Below are 14,723 nucleotides of genomic sequence, written 5' to 3'. Positions count from 1 at the left end.
TGCATGTTCTCTGAAGTGAGCGGTGAAAAGCAGCATAATCAGGCTCACGTTACAGGCAAGTTCAGGGTTTGGTGATTAGTGAGATGATTCTGCTTAGAGGTGAGTAAAGAGCAGGCTAACGTTCAGCAAACGTTTCTCAGAGGCAGAGTTCATCTCAGCGGTTCAATTTAAACCAAAAATCCTCTTCACAATAAAAGTATTGGTGATGTTCACTGTAAAGACCTTTACTCTGATTAGCTTTTGATTGTGATAGCAATCCAAAAACTTACCATGTTACAACAAAAGACTTTCTTTAGTATAATGTACTGTTTATCTTATTATAACAACATAACTTATTATAACAACATGTTTTATCATGTTATAACAAGACATTTTCCAGGTTATAGCAGGACAAATAGTATATCGATAAGTTTCTCATAATAACATGAAAATGTTGTTGCTGTTCTAACCACTGACAGTATAAAGAATGGACGGTGTATGTGTGGCCGCCATATTGTCTGTCCTGCCTCTCCAGCCTCACGGCTAATCTAAAACTCGGCAAAGATGACCTGAGGGAGGCTGAAGTTAAATATTTAAACACATCCCAAAGCAATACCAACATACAGACAAGCGTAATTGCAAGTTAACAATGGTAAATGGACTGTACTCATCAAGCGCCTTTGTAGTCTTCCAACCACTCATAGAGTACGTATCTCATTCACCCATTCACACAGATTCATACACTGATGGCATTGGCTGCCATGCAACTGCTCATCAGTTTGAGGACCATTCACACACATTCACACAGCCTTCAGGAGCAATTTGGAGTTCAGTATCTTGCCCAAGGACTGGGGATTGAACCGCCAATCTTCTGATTGGTGGACAACCCACTCTACCTCCAAGCTACAACCAAACCCCTATTTAGTGTTTGGAACATACTGTGACTACAGATGGACGGAGAGAGAATTGAAATTGCATATAAGTTGGAATCCATTTTCACTGTTGCACAAACATGTTTTTGTCTACCACAAAGGCACAAGCTACAAAGAGTTCTGGGTTTTGGTTTCAATCAGTCGTGTTTGTTAAAAACCTATATGTTCAGTAATGAGCAGCAACCTACAACCTGAACTCAAACTTGTTAATTATAGTCTCTAGAGTATGTGAATGTAACAATATGTATAGTATGAAAGTAAACAGAGGTCATGGACTTCAACATAACCTTGTCAAACACGAGATCTGTGACTCACTTCAGCCTCTCCTCTTTCTTGTTGTTTGCTTTTTAGCGGCTCCTGGAAGTTCTCAGCGGTCAGCTTGTTTAGGACAGTCTGTACACCGAGGAGTTCTTCAGTTCGGTCTGTGCAATGTCTTGATTGTCACCCTTTGACTTTTTGATCTGTGCCACAAAGTCTACTTTCATTTCCTTTGGAGGAGATGCGTTTCAGGACCATCATCTGTAAACTGCTCCTTCAGTTTAAAGTTTGTTTGAGGGAACAGCTACAAACCTTTGGGTGGAAGAACATCTTGAAGTAAAGCTTAGTCAAAGAATACACGATCAAGCAACGAACAACACATCATACGGTCATGTTTTACATTGTTGCCAACATCCTCTAACTTCTGTGGGCTCTTTTCTCTCCACTTCCAGCCGGCCAGCATGCTGTTCACATTTGTAAAATATTGTAAATTGTACTATGCAGTAGTGGCAGCTGGGGGATCCATAGGGATGGGTAGCAATTTTATTTGATCTCCCTTTTTTGCAGTTTTTGTGTTAGGAGTTTAGTGTTCTGAGTAGGTAATTATACGTGAAATTGATTTCGTTCCATTTTCTTTCTTATTTTACTATTAGCCCACCCTGAAGCTTAAGTGTCCCAAAAAGTTAGGAGTAATAAATACTTTGAGGGTTGAAATCTCTCGGTGGTTCTTGGGGGCTGAAAAGAGGGAAGTCTCATTTTTCATGCTACACCAGGTTTCCCCTATAGGCTGGAGCATAACATGAAGAAAAATATCTGCCTTTTTAGCAGCTAAATGCTCCACTATGTACACCAGATAGTCACTAACATTTTTTGTCCTTTGGTGCTGGTCAGCTAGGGTTGATCAGGGTTTGTTTTTTTTGGGTTGAAAACAAGTTGACAAGAGCAAAGATTGGCAGGATAGGCAAGAAAATCAAAACGATGAGCTGAATGGGTCTAAAAAGCCCTTTAGTTTTGAGGGAACTTTTGAGTTCGAGGATAATTCTGTAAAGTTTTGTCACCACACTTGGGAAAATCCTTTGTGTTTTAAAACAGCATTACAGTTGGACTTCTTTATGTTGGAAGGGAACCTGTCCATATCTGAAGCATCATTGGAGCTCTTAACAAATTTCCACTGGGCACAAAAAACACATTTAGCAGCCAGTTAAGTTCTGCTACTCGGAAAATGAATGTATAATCCTCCAGATATTATCCAATACATTTCCATAATTGTCCACCTCACATAATCCTAACATTACAGGGATTCTCAGTAAGCTCCCGTGTTCCACAATAAATGGCAGATCCATTGCCAGTCTGCCCCCTGATGTAACAGCTATGAAAAATAGATACGGGCTGAGTGGATAACCAAAGATAATGGGTTTAATGTGAATCAGGTGTACTGGCAAGACATTTCGTTTAGCTAGACATTCTTTTTGGGTTCACCAGTCTTCCCACACAGGACGGCCAAGAGTCTATTTACAGACACTTGAACCACAAGCTTTTCTCGCCGTGCAAAAAAAAAAGATCTTAGCTAAGGCGCAGTCATGCATAAACATGAAGCCTGAAAGTATTGCCACATTTTTATGTATTGATACAAGGGATGTGGAGAAACAAAGTGCTCCTGAGAGCTGCCCCTTCCATTTCTGATAGTTAGCCTGCAGCTCCACATGTCAAATACACTGTAAGTTAGCATGGACGAGCTTGACCGTGAATGTGGGTTTCCTAGGAATTTGGGGGGGGTGGGGGTGCGGGGGGCATAGTCCACTCCTTCTCAGCATTGTGACTTTTGATTTACATTTGCATGAGTGACTATGAGTTCAGATGTCATGACTTCACAGAGAAAATAATATTATAGCCTTTTCAAAATAAATAATGCTGAAATCAGGAATTTGACCCTCGTTCATTGAGGGCTCTGAATTGGTACACATTCCAAAAGCTTTCCTTCTGTCTGCAGGGCTAAGAGTCAAAAGCAGCATAGTGGGAGTAATTACAGGTATTGATTCACATCTCCAATTACACAGGGAAAATCTGACCCATGCAGACTATGCTAGTTTTCTATTAATTCCCTCTCAATTGTTTTTTCTTTTGCAGAATGTAAATGATTCATGAAGCAATCATGTAGCGTGAGCAGCAGCTTATTTTTCCTCTTTTAACCAGCTGTGAGAAAAGAGTCAAATCGTGCCTTTCAACACCCGACCAAAAGACAAACATGGACGAATTATTATGAGACAGTGGGCCTCTGAGCACACACGCTAAAGGCCATCCATCCTAGATTAGAGCGAGACACCCCGACTGAAGAAGACACGAATCGACTAGTCATTTGTGTTTGTTTTGCGTGTCTTTAAATCTTTTTGTCCTTTTGTGTTTCTTTGTAGTTGGGTATATCTATAGCAAATTTTATAATAGTGCTCATTGTGCATATAGTCTTTGTAGTCATTGTGCATCTCTTTGTAGTTGTTATGCACTAATTTTCTTTAGCTTTGTGTCTGTTTGTAGTTTTTGTGTCTTTTGTAGTAATTTGCATCTCTTGGCAGTCGTTTTGATCTCTTTGTAGTTGTTGGTCATCTCTGTGTAATTGTTTTGATCTCTTTGTAGTTGTTGGTCATCTCTATGTAATTGTTTTGATCTCTTTGTGTGTTCTTTGTGTTTGTCGTTTGGTCGCTTTGTGTCTCTTTGTGGTCATTTTGTATCTCTTTGTTCTTGCTTTGTGTCACTGTAGTTGTTTTGCATTCCTATTTAGTCATTTATTGTCCCTTTGTGACATTTTTTTAGTTGCTCTGTCTCTTTGTGTGTGTGGGTTTGATGTTTGTAGGCTCATTGAAGTCATTTTGCTTCTCTTCAAGGTTGTTTTCCATCTCTTAGTGGTCAATTTTGTCTCTTCGTAGTCTTTTTGCATTTGTGGTTGTTTTCCACTTATTTGGAGTTGTTTTGTGTCTCTTTGCGGCTGTATACGTCTCAAAGAGACTGTAGATTTCACAAATAATGTGAACAGTCCCTTCATATAGGGACCTTAGCCTAAGGATGCCCTGATCCCTTGGGCTCTTGGACTTGTGCTAAGTAGGCTCACTCAGTAATACATCCATGCTCTCAGGCCAGGGAGCCAAATGACTTATGTATAAAAAGTCGACATGGTTTAAGCTAAGGGTTTGCACTGCCACCTTAACAGGCAAAAAATAGTGATGTCTGTCAAGGAAGTAGATGTGGACAGTGAGTCTTTCTAGCTGTCCACATGGCCAGTCAAGAGAATCCCTCAGCAGGTAGCTAAAGAACAGCAATGACATTCTGGGACAGAGGCAATAGTGCCGTCACCAGGGATGCCGGTGGAACATCTGAAAGGTCTTGTCCTCAATAAATTGCCACAAAAAGATTCCTGTGGATGTGGTCCATGGTGCATATCTAGCCAGTAAGTTGCACAAAAAGTGATGAAATCCTAAAACCTTGCGGCTCTAAAACCAGGAGCCAATATGTTGTCTCGTGTAACACACTCCGGTCTTGATTAGGTTGCAGTGCTCTTGAAAGTCTGACTGTGATGGTGCATTCAAGGCAACCTGACAAAAGGAGAATCTCTGGGGGTCTACCTCGTTCCATAAAGGTTAAATAAACTGAAAAATGGGGACTTTAGACAAGGTTACGAGGAGCCCTGCCATACTAGGAATGCGATTGATGTGTCTGCACCCAAATTCATTCCCAGCCATGCAGTTAATTGTACACCAATAAAAAGTGGGTGTCACAGTGCATGTAGCCAGCTATCAGAGCAGCTGTCCTCCAGAGACTTAGGAGTTTGTGAGGGGTGAAACCTCAGAGCGTATTTTTTTCTCTCTCCTGTCAGCCCATGAAAGGATAACTAGCATCTCTGAGTCCCGGCTGTGTGGGAAATACAACCTAAGTGTGAGTTCATGGTCCACTTTTTCCCTAAAGACAGAGTGACAGCTCACCCTAGAGGTGATGAACAAATTAATTAGTCTGCTGGATTGGTGAAAAGTCATGCATTTTTATTGTAGGATAAAGCTTGGCATGCTATTTCTAGAGAGCCAAAGAAACACTGGAAAGCCTGTCAGCAAACCAGGGCAGACCTCTTAATAAAATGGTTGCCAGGTGGATTTTTCTTTTGTAGAAAAAAGGGTCAGATAACTGGTTACACTATGAGACTGACTCTCTCTTTTGTTAAACCATTAATTCACCCAGTGATAACAACATATTTAAGGCATGGGATGTAATCGGAAAATGGATAGATAAATGATTGGACTGTATTATAAATCCAGGTTTTTAGATTTTAAGTGGGGGGGGGGGGGGGAATCAAAGGTTGTACAAATAACATGGAAGTGTCCTTTAATTTAAAGATTCATAGATGAGTTTCATGCTATTTGTTAAATACTCTTCTCATCTTAACATCGGAAATTGTAATATGCATTGATAATCCATTAAACAACCCTAAATATATTACTATTCACTAACTGATCTATCTTATTATTATATTGATCAATTTTCAGGTCTTTGATTATTGTGAATGATTATGTGATTATGTAAATTGATTATTAATATTCGAAATGAAAGCATAAGTAAAGGGGAAAGTTTTCAAATCTACTTCAATAGTTTGAAATCAAAGTGTTTTTAAGGGTTTAGTTTGTGTCTTTTAGATTGATGGATACATCTATGTGTATCTGGCTAAAGACCTTGATTGAGGTACTTGCTGTGTTTTCAGGCGCTAATTAATTAGGCTGGGGATAATTAAAGGAAATGTTGATTCATGTAATTAAAATTAGTTTTTTTTTTAATAGAGTATTTAAAGTAAATGGATGTCACACAACATTTGTATAATAAAAGTCACCTTTACTGAGGTTACGTAGGTTATTGCAGCCATGTTAAGTATGCATAAAAAGATGCATTTTTGGCATTTCACTCGGTTGTAATTGACATGGAATGTGAAGTCATGGATGGTTCTGCACTTCTTAACCAAGCTAGTCACTAGCTGACATTGTAATGTTTTGATAACCTACTATTTGACTGTATGGATGTTTTTCTTTGAGTTTGATTCTAAAGCTCAAGCACCTCAGTTAATTCTAATACTGCAGATGGTCTGATGACCAGCACAGTATTGGACTTATCATAGAACTTATCACTTTAGCCATACCCACACAAATGAGCCTGTGTGCTAACACTTTAAGGATTGGCATAGGTTATTCTTGATTTGTGTCTCATGAGGAAGAGAACACCAGCATACGTGAAGGAGATTATGAAAATCAATAAGAGCACATACTCACTGCTAAATGAATCCCAATCAACCTGTCTCTAAGGTTTTCTGCTGCTGAAAACTTTACTTCACGGTAAGATCTCGAGTCATGTGGGACTCACAGGAGGAGATCATTTGAGATGCTAGAGCTAGCGTCGAACGGCTGATTTATTAAACCAACTTTTAAGCAATAAAAACATAGAGTTTGTCTAAATAATGAGAGAGGTTGGTCGCTTCTCTGAGATAGGAGTTAATTGATCCTGGAGGGGAAGATCAATGGTTACAGCAGCACAGGGAACAGGAAAGAAGAGGTTTATCCAGGTAGCTTTCAGCTTTCATTTAAAAATATCATCAGCAGAAGGAAACGCAGCTGTTAAAATCAACAGCTCAGCCTGACTGTGCTCTCAAATAACAAGCTGTTATTTGTAGTTTACTGTACTGTTAATATATTGCATTCTCAATATTAAGTATATGCTAAATCCTGGTCTATAAATTCATATCCACTGAAAAGATGATGTTATGTACCTGATGCTGTTTGTAGCATTCCATGGTGTCCTTTAGAAACTAGCACCATTGAGACAAATGTTCAACACTATAACACCGTGTAGCTACGGAGGTGATGGGATTGGAAGAATATGAAGAAACACTTGTTGTTTCTAAGGACAATGGTATGCATCCTCCTCAGTCAGTCAGTATTTTATTCAACAGCTCAAACCTCACATACACTGATAGCAACACCTGTCACCCCCCATACACGCTCATTAACAGCTCAACTGATGACATGATAAGCAATCTGGGAGCACCAGGTGTACGTAAACTGATATTTTTAGCATCTCTGCCTCCTCTTGGTGAATGTTTTGCATTAAAACTAAAAGATAGATGACTGATTCAGTCACACACCAGTCAGTCAGTCAGTGTGTGTCTGTCAGATTTTGTTCAAATTAAGTTATTAAAGTGAAAAACAACAGGGTTAGCTAGATAATCAGTTCACTGGTAATTTGTCAGGAGCTAAGCTGATGTGTGAAGCAAAGTCCAGTATTCACAAGTAAAAATGGATAAGAATATATAAATCTAGTATCATGTTTTATATACACCACCAAAACTAATAGTGCGGTTAACTTGTCCTTGCCAACTTCTATAGTCAATGTTTATTAGCCAGTTGGCCTTGAATGGCCAACATGATACTGAAGATGTTATGTTTCACTTGAACACACAATGGAGACTGGCTATCTGTCTACCATCTGAATGGCAAATATACTCTTGAGTCCCACATCGTGTGGTTAACAACATCTCCAGGCTGCTTTCACACAGATTGGTTTCATTGGTCCAGTTCATGCATCCTACTGTATATTAGGGATGGGTGTCAGTATTCAATCAGTGATCACATTCAGCTTTTTCAGTTTCCCTGGATCTAACATTACAGAGGAATAGCCAACTCATCACAGAAATGGTGACCGTTGTGGAAGGCGTCCAGAAGCTGATGGTATTTGTTGAGCCCAGGTACAAGCTATGTACTGTTTGTGCAGTGCAGAAAGGTATACTGTACACCAGGGACTGATGACAACCCAAACATGGTCAGATATTCTATCGTGACTGAGTTTGTGTGAACCACCTCCACCCTTAAACATTTTATGTGCACCAGATGGATTGTGGGTACTGAGGGCCACAAAGGATACACTACAAAATAAGACTGCATTCACCTACCTATGGTGTATTCTGTCTTGTGAAATGTGGATTTCAAAGGTGGTGGGCCAAGAAAAGTAATTTATGCATTTATTTATCAGTAACATTTTATTTCTTATGGATTTGTTGATCAGAGTCCATCTAGGTCAGTATTGATTGATTATATTGATATTGATAGTGATCTAATACAATAGATGCTCCTCATTGTGTGGGTACTTCATCAGCATTGATTCACAGTAGATTGTTTAGACATTCAGTTTGCTGTTATTCCTGCTTTCTTTGAGCAAATGTTTCTCTATTGGCTTGCTTTCTAGTCGGCCGTATGTGCAACAGAATAATATGTACCCATCTTCCAAGGTCCCTTACCCACAACAGTACCATGACATCTGCTGATGGAATTTGTCTCCTGCCCAGTATGACAGATCCAAGCAATCTGGAGCCCAAGGACACGGGACATAGACCTTGCCAAAGAGGATGATAGACTCATCCTCTCATGAACTAGGACTGAACTGGCAAATCACGTCTCAAAGCCTTTCCTTCCCTTACATGCTATCCTTTCCTTCAATTGCCTTCCTCTGTCATTTCCTTTCCTTTCCTTTCCTTCTTCCCTTCCCTTGCATTTGTTCACTGAAACAAAGAATGTGCACAAAACTGAACAGTTATAGATAAAAGAAAGGGTTTCTAAGATTGTGAAAAAAAAAGAAAAAAAAACATCTTTCTACAATGTTGGAAATTGAGGACAGCAAGAAACAAAACTCCAACCTATAATGTTTCTACAGAGTCTTGTGACTAGGTGGAGCACCACAAAAATGCAGCGTGAAGCTCCAAACCTTCCCACAGAAATGTTATCCCCGACTCCAAAACTTGCTTATAGGTTAGCTTTTTCAGCTGAGATGACATCAGCAGCTTGTTGGTGGGATGACTGAAAGCTCTTTCTTTATATGGCATCTTCACATAAGCGTGTATTTCTAGTCGACTGTGCAAAATGATCTTTTAAGAAGCACTTGTGTTTTGTGTTATGAGGTCACAGAGTGTTCCCAAACAGGAGGAAGTTTAGCGAAATTATTGGAGCCTGTGTGTGTGTGTGTGTGTGTGTGTGTGTGTGTGTGTGTGTGTGTGTGTGTGTGTGTGTGTGTGTGTGTGTGTGGATTGGTGGTCATTGTACTGCACCCTCATTACACTTGGCAGCGGTGCACACACCCATAACCTCTCCAGCTATAGCAGCACTTGGACAGCTGACGCATTCTCCCTATTCCCCTCTCTCAGATTGTCTGCCTCACTCCCACTTGCTGCATCTCTTGCCAGCTACCGCCGCCGCTCTGTCTGATTCGGCAGATACGCTGCACAGATTGAAATACTGTTAAATTAGCTAAGTATACAGTAAAATGTCTTCTCCAAGAAAGCCTCTGATTTGTATTTGCTGTGACCTCAACACACCTTTTTATATTGCAATCAGTGAAATTAGCCCAGGGCTAAAGGCACTCCGAAGCTTTTTTCTTTAAACCCTGACCTAACTGGGGCTCTTAGCCATGGGGCAGCAAACATTTTGCACTGCTGCCTTTTGAAGTGAAAGGACCTAAATTTAACTTGGGTAGGAGCTCAGTCCTTCATGGAAATATACTTTGAAGGAAACACTCCAAAATGTGTTTTCTACGAAAACACAGATGAGTGCAGCTTGTGTTTTGACTGTTTGGTCTGCATAAAAAATAAGTTCCACCTACATGTGGCCACCAACCACCACCGACCACTATAATCACTGTCAGAGAGCTACCACCACCCACTTCCACCTGAATTAATCAGAGCGAGATTAGAATTGAAGTGTCAACACCACTGGAAGGCAGGAGAGGTCAAAAAATCCACCTGGAGCTGCCTGGTGTCAGTATCAGGCCTCATGCTAGCTCTGCTTCTCTACCTGCTGTATTTTTAGACTAAAAAGACGGGGTGCAGGGTTGAATCAGATTTGGGTTGGCTGGATTTTCATGACTTGAATCATCAACAACAATGGAGGCCTGTGCATTTACATGTACCCAAAGAGAAAAGGGGTTATTAGAGGTTTTATTTTTGGAATTCATTGGTTCTGTAAGGGCACCAAGCTGTACACCAAGTATCTGAAAGAGGAAACCATTACCACGACTCAAAGTAATAAAACCCAAGTTTAAAAAAATCTAATTGGTGATTTTTGAAGCTTTTTTTTAGTCACTTGAGGGCAGAACAACAAGCTGTTAACACATTAACACCTTATGAGGATGTGCACATGCTAACCAACAGTTTCCTATTTACACATCAAGGTTAGCATATCCTTGAGTTCCTATCCACCTCACCAATGTACGTCCATTGGTCACTTCCTTTTAGCTCTGTTTCAGCCTCCACCAGCTGCTGAGAAAAATATGCAGCTATCGCTTATGTTTGGTGGTAGGTTAGGTTTTCTCAGAGTTTTTTTTTTTTGGTTTAAAACAATCGCCTGTTGTTACACTGGATGTGTTTCAAGCCAAATGTATCACAAATTTAAACTGCATTTTGAGTAAATCAACAAAAGAAACATGAAATGTGATTATTAGGTGTTCTCCAGAAGAAAAGGGTGACATAATTAACAGAGCGCTGGCTGAGTTCATATGGTGAAAAATGAAGCCGAAATCAGGGAGTTAATCAGACATTTGTGTTCCTTTCATGTATTAATCAGATCTGTGTTGGGCCATCATGGACGGATTATAGAGCCACAACGAGAGAGCTTAACAGTCATGTTGGCTACATCAGAACTTATCCTGAAAAGTTTCCATCTCCTAACTCTTCTTTGAAAAAAGCAAAAACCACATCAAGCAAACATACTTTTTTTTGTTTCCATTAACGTTACGAAGGGAAAAACTTTGAACTAAATGAAAATATGTTAGAAACCCTGATGAAATGATAAAACCACAGGCAGCAAAACCTGAACAAAGACCTGAAAGAAAAGGAAAAAAAAACTCTAGTGCAGGTTTACATGTCATGTGTTTTCATATTGGGGGAGACCACTAATATCCTAACTCTGTTTCTCCTGGAAAAAGCTCATTTCTAATGAAATCAGACAGGGAGTATATCTGTGTGACAGCAACACAGCCGGATTCAAACTCCATGAATGCCTTTGAGGAGAGACTGCCTGCGAGTGTATTCTGTCCCATTTGTACGTAACATGGAGCCTTTCCCCTCTCTGTGACAGCAGGCCTTGAGTGTGGCCATTCGGAACCGGTATAAACACTTGTGCCTTCAGACAAGGACGCTGTGTCTTTTATGACTAAAACACTGTGGAAATAAGTAAGCCATGGTTTCAAAATAAAGTCAGGCGTATGGGGTAGAAATATGGTTATGATCTCCTGCATGTACGTGTTGTCCTATTTCTGTTCTATCCTGAATTTTTCTGAGTAGCCTGGTTTCCTTTCAGAGTGCAAATCTCCTGAATATAACTCTTTAAGAAAACAAAAAGATATTAACATTCATTTTGCTCCCTGTTATCTTCAAAGAAAATTTCCCACGCAGTCATCAGTACCTCTAGTTTGAGCTGTTTGAAGTCACAAGAGAGATGTGTTCACCGTCGCTAAGACAAAAGTGTTTACTTACGGACCTCAACTTGATTTCAAGTCAAAGCGGCCGACTCACAATGCTTATTCACTGTGGAAATATGACCCAAATTTAGTGAGAGAAGCAACGCTTTGAAGTTTGAAATTAGACTGGGGAACTTTTATTCTTCCTTTTAAAAGAAGACGGCTTATCAAACATTTTTTTTCTGCGTTTAATTCTTAATATTAAAGCTTTGAAGAGTCAATTAGTCAGATCTCTGCTCCTGTCATGAAGCCACTTCAGACTTCCATTTAGAGGGTCTTGTAGAGAAGCGAGCGGTAGACGGGTTGGCTGGCATAAACAGGCTGTTTCTCACAGGATGCACTGTTTCAGGAACAGGAGTGTGTTTGTAAAACGTTACGGCTCTGTGAATGACATCATTCAGGATTCCCGCGCCATCACACACAGCAACGTAAACCATGGAGCATCTGGTTGTGTGTGTGTGTGTGTGTGTGTGTGTGTGTGTGTGTGTGTGTGTGTGTGTGTGTGTGTGTGTGCATCAATCCAATCTGACTCCAATCTGTTAAAGAGAGCGCTCGGGTTACACTGCTGCAAGCCAGCATGACGGAGCATGACGGATGCAAGCTTCTAAAAAAGGTTGTGTTGTTCAATAGTTCCACATATTATCTGTGCAAACACTGAACCCATAAAATCCTCTACATTTATTTACCAAATCAAAGAATCGTGTAGAACAAACAAAAATTGTGTTTAGCCTGAGCATGAGCAGGGAACTCACAAAATAAAAGTTTATTTTTGCACTTATAATAGTTTTTTTAAATTAATAAATAATAATAATTAATAAATTGTAGTTGAGTGTTTTGCACAAAATTAATTTTAATATTCTGAGATACAAATGAAATTGTTGAGATAAAAATGTCCTAAAGATGAAAACCTTTTTTCCATCATGCTGCTCCATGGTGAGGTTAAACAGCAGCGTTATAAGTCGGAGCTGAAAATAAGGAGAAAGAAATATGAACTCTTTGAGTACAATTGAGGTAATTACATTTGAATTTTATGCTAATTATGACACTGATATGCTAATATTTCCTCCTTTATTTGTCAGCTGTAATTATTTTATAATATAAAGTAATTATTTATTATATAATAATAATAATAACAATTATTTATATTTACTAAGATTTTACTTACAATATGTATATATGATGCATAGTTATAGTAAAATGCATCATCAGTCATAAACAAATGACATAATATATATTATATTTATTATTTTATGTATGTATATGTACTTGATATATTAACAGGTCTGTACTTTTATTAACACTTTTTCTTCAGTAAGAGACTTAATTACTTCTTCTGCACTACTTAACCAGGTTGATTTAATGTCAACATTAGTTCCGTTTTATTTCATGCAAATTTTTCGGCTGCAGCGTGACCTGATGTCACATACCACAGTGCCTCAGCCTCTCCGTGGAGGAACAGGAAACACTGTGTGCACTGTGTACAAAACACTGTTCAAATGCTGTAAAAGCATGGAAACATTTATGACATGACTAATCCCTGAGTAGAGTTATACAATTGTGAACAAACTGCTTCAGAGGTGCTATTATCTATCTGACAGTAATAAAGGTAAACACCAGACTGCACTCAGCCCGTCCTAACGTTAAAATTATCAAGCATAAAAAAATAATGAAGCCAAAAACTTATTTCCATTGTGGTCCTCGTGGGAAAGGTAAAGGATGGATGTTCAAGAGAAAATTCATTCTCAGACACTTCAGAGATTCCAGCTGACTGCAGCTGTGAGTAAAAGTGTTTTTTAAGCATGTACTCCCAAACATAGAAAAAGCAACAGTCATTGTTGCATAGTTATGGCAGAAATATATTCTTCTCACATTTATAAAGGCTAGTTTTCATGAACCTGTGATCATTCACAGACAGATTCAAACTGGACATCCACACAGATGCAAACATCATTTTACAGAAGAAATAATCCCCCATGATCAATAATACATTCATCTTTCCTCAGGTGTGCTCTCTCCCCACACTCTGATCCGGCCAGGTTTATGTTTGTTGGCTTGTACCGAGGCGCTGGAACGGGATGCTTAATTATTAGCTGCCCAAACTGCATCCAACACACTGAAACCTGTGTGGAAAATCCCATTAAAAGGCCCTTACGGGGAAATTACGGCCCACCTTTAACTTTTTTTTTCTTTTACAAATGATCTAATATCCAAACGGGTCGGACAAGGACATTCCTCAGCTCCTTTTTCTCCATTTCTAGAAGAAGGTATATCCCACCCACACACACTCCTCTGAAAGCAGCCAAAACCCCTCCATAGCATGCTTTAATTTGATAATCTCTCTTTATGTTGACTGGTCATTTAAATCTGAGCTTGAAGGCAGAAATTATATGAAGAGAATCATATAATATATCCTAAAGTTTGAACAAATCTACTTACAACTTTTCTCCTGATTCTACAAACTTGGCTTGAGGCTACTGATTAGTTTCTTCTTTACTCCCATAGAAAGTGTGTGTTTCATCAAAGTGGCAGGCTGCAGCCTCTATATATACTGATATGGAGGAGAGTTCCTCAACCGCGGGTTCTTAAAGCGTACATGGCTGTGGGACATAGTTCACTTTGTGCCAGACACAGAGGGACAGTTTTCTCATTGAGATTGTGCTTTTTAAAAAATTAACTTGCTATTAATTACATATAGGCCTGCAGTGAATATGCATATGACATATAATTAGAGTATTTCACTCCTACCAGGTCTTTGCTGGCATGATGGAGTGCTTCATACAATCCAGCACCATCTGTTAAGCGCCCTGGAAGCGCTTTAATGGCTTGTAGTCTACTGCTCCCTAGAGTTCACAGGTTAACACTGCAGCCCGTGTTTGGGATCACATTACAGTGCGAGGCGGCGGAGGGTGGACTCGGTTCGAGGAGGGGATTTCCAAATGTGTCCGTGTCAGGGGGTTCAGACAACAGACAGCTGCTGAAGATATTAATCCCAGAATCATATTTAAATATATTATTTTTCTGTCATCAGTT

Source organism: Larimichthys crocea, chromosome XI (assembly GCF_000972845.2).
Source record: "Larimichthys crocea isolate SSNF chromosome XI, L_crocea_2.0, whole genome shotgun sequence".
NCBI classification, from domain to species: domain Eukaryota; kingdom Metazoa; phylum Chordata; class Actinopteri; family Sciaenidae; genus Larimichthys; species Larimichthys crocea.
This window is presented reverse-complemented; position numbering follows the sequence as displayed.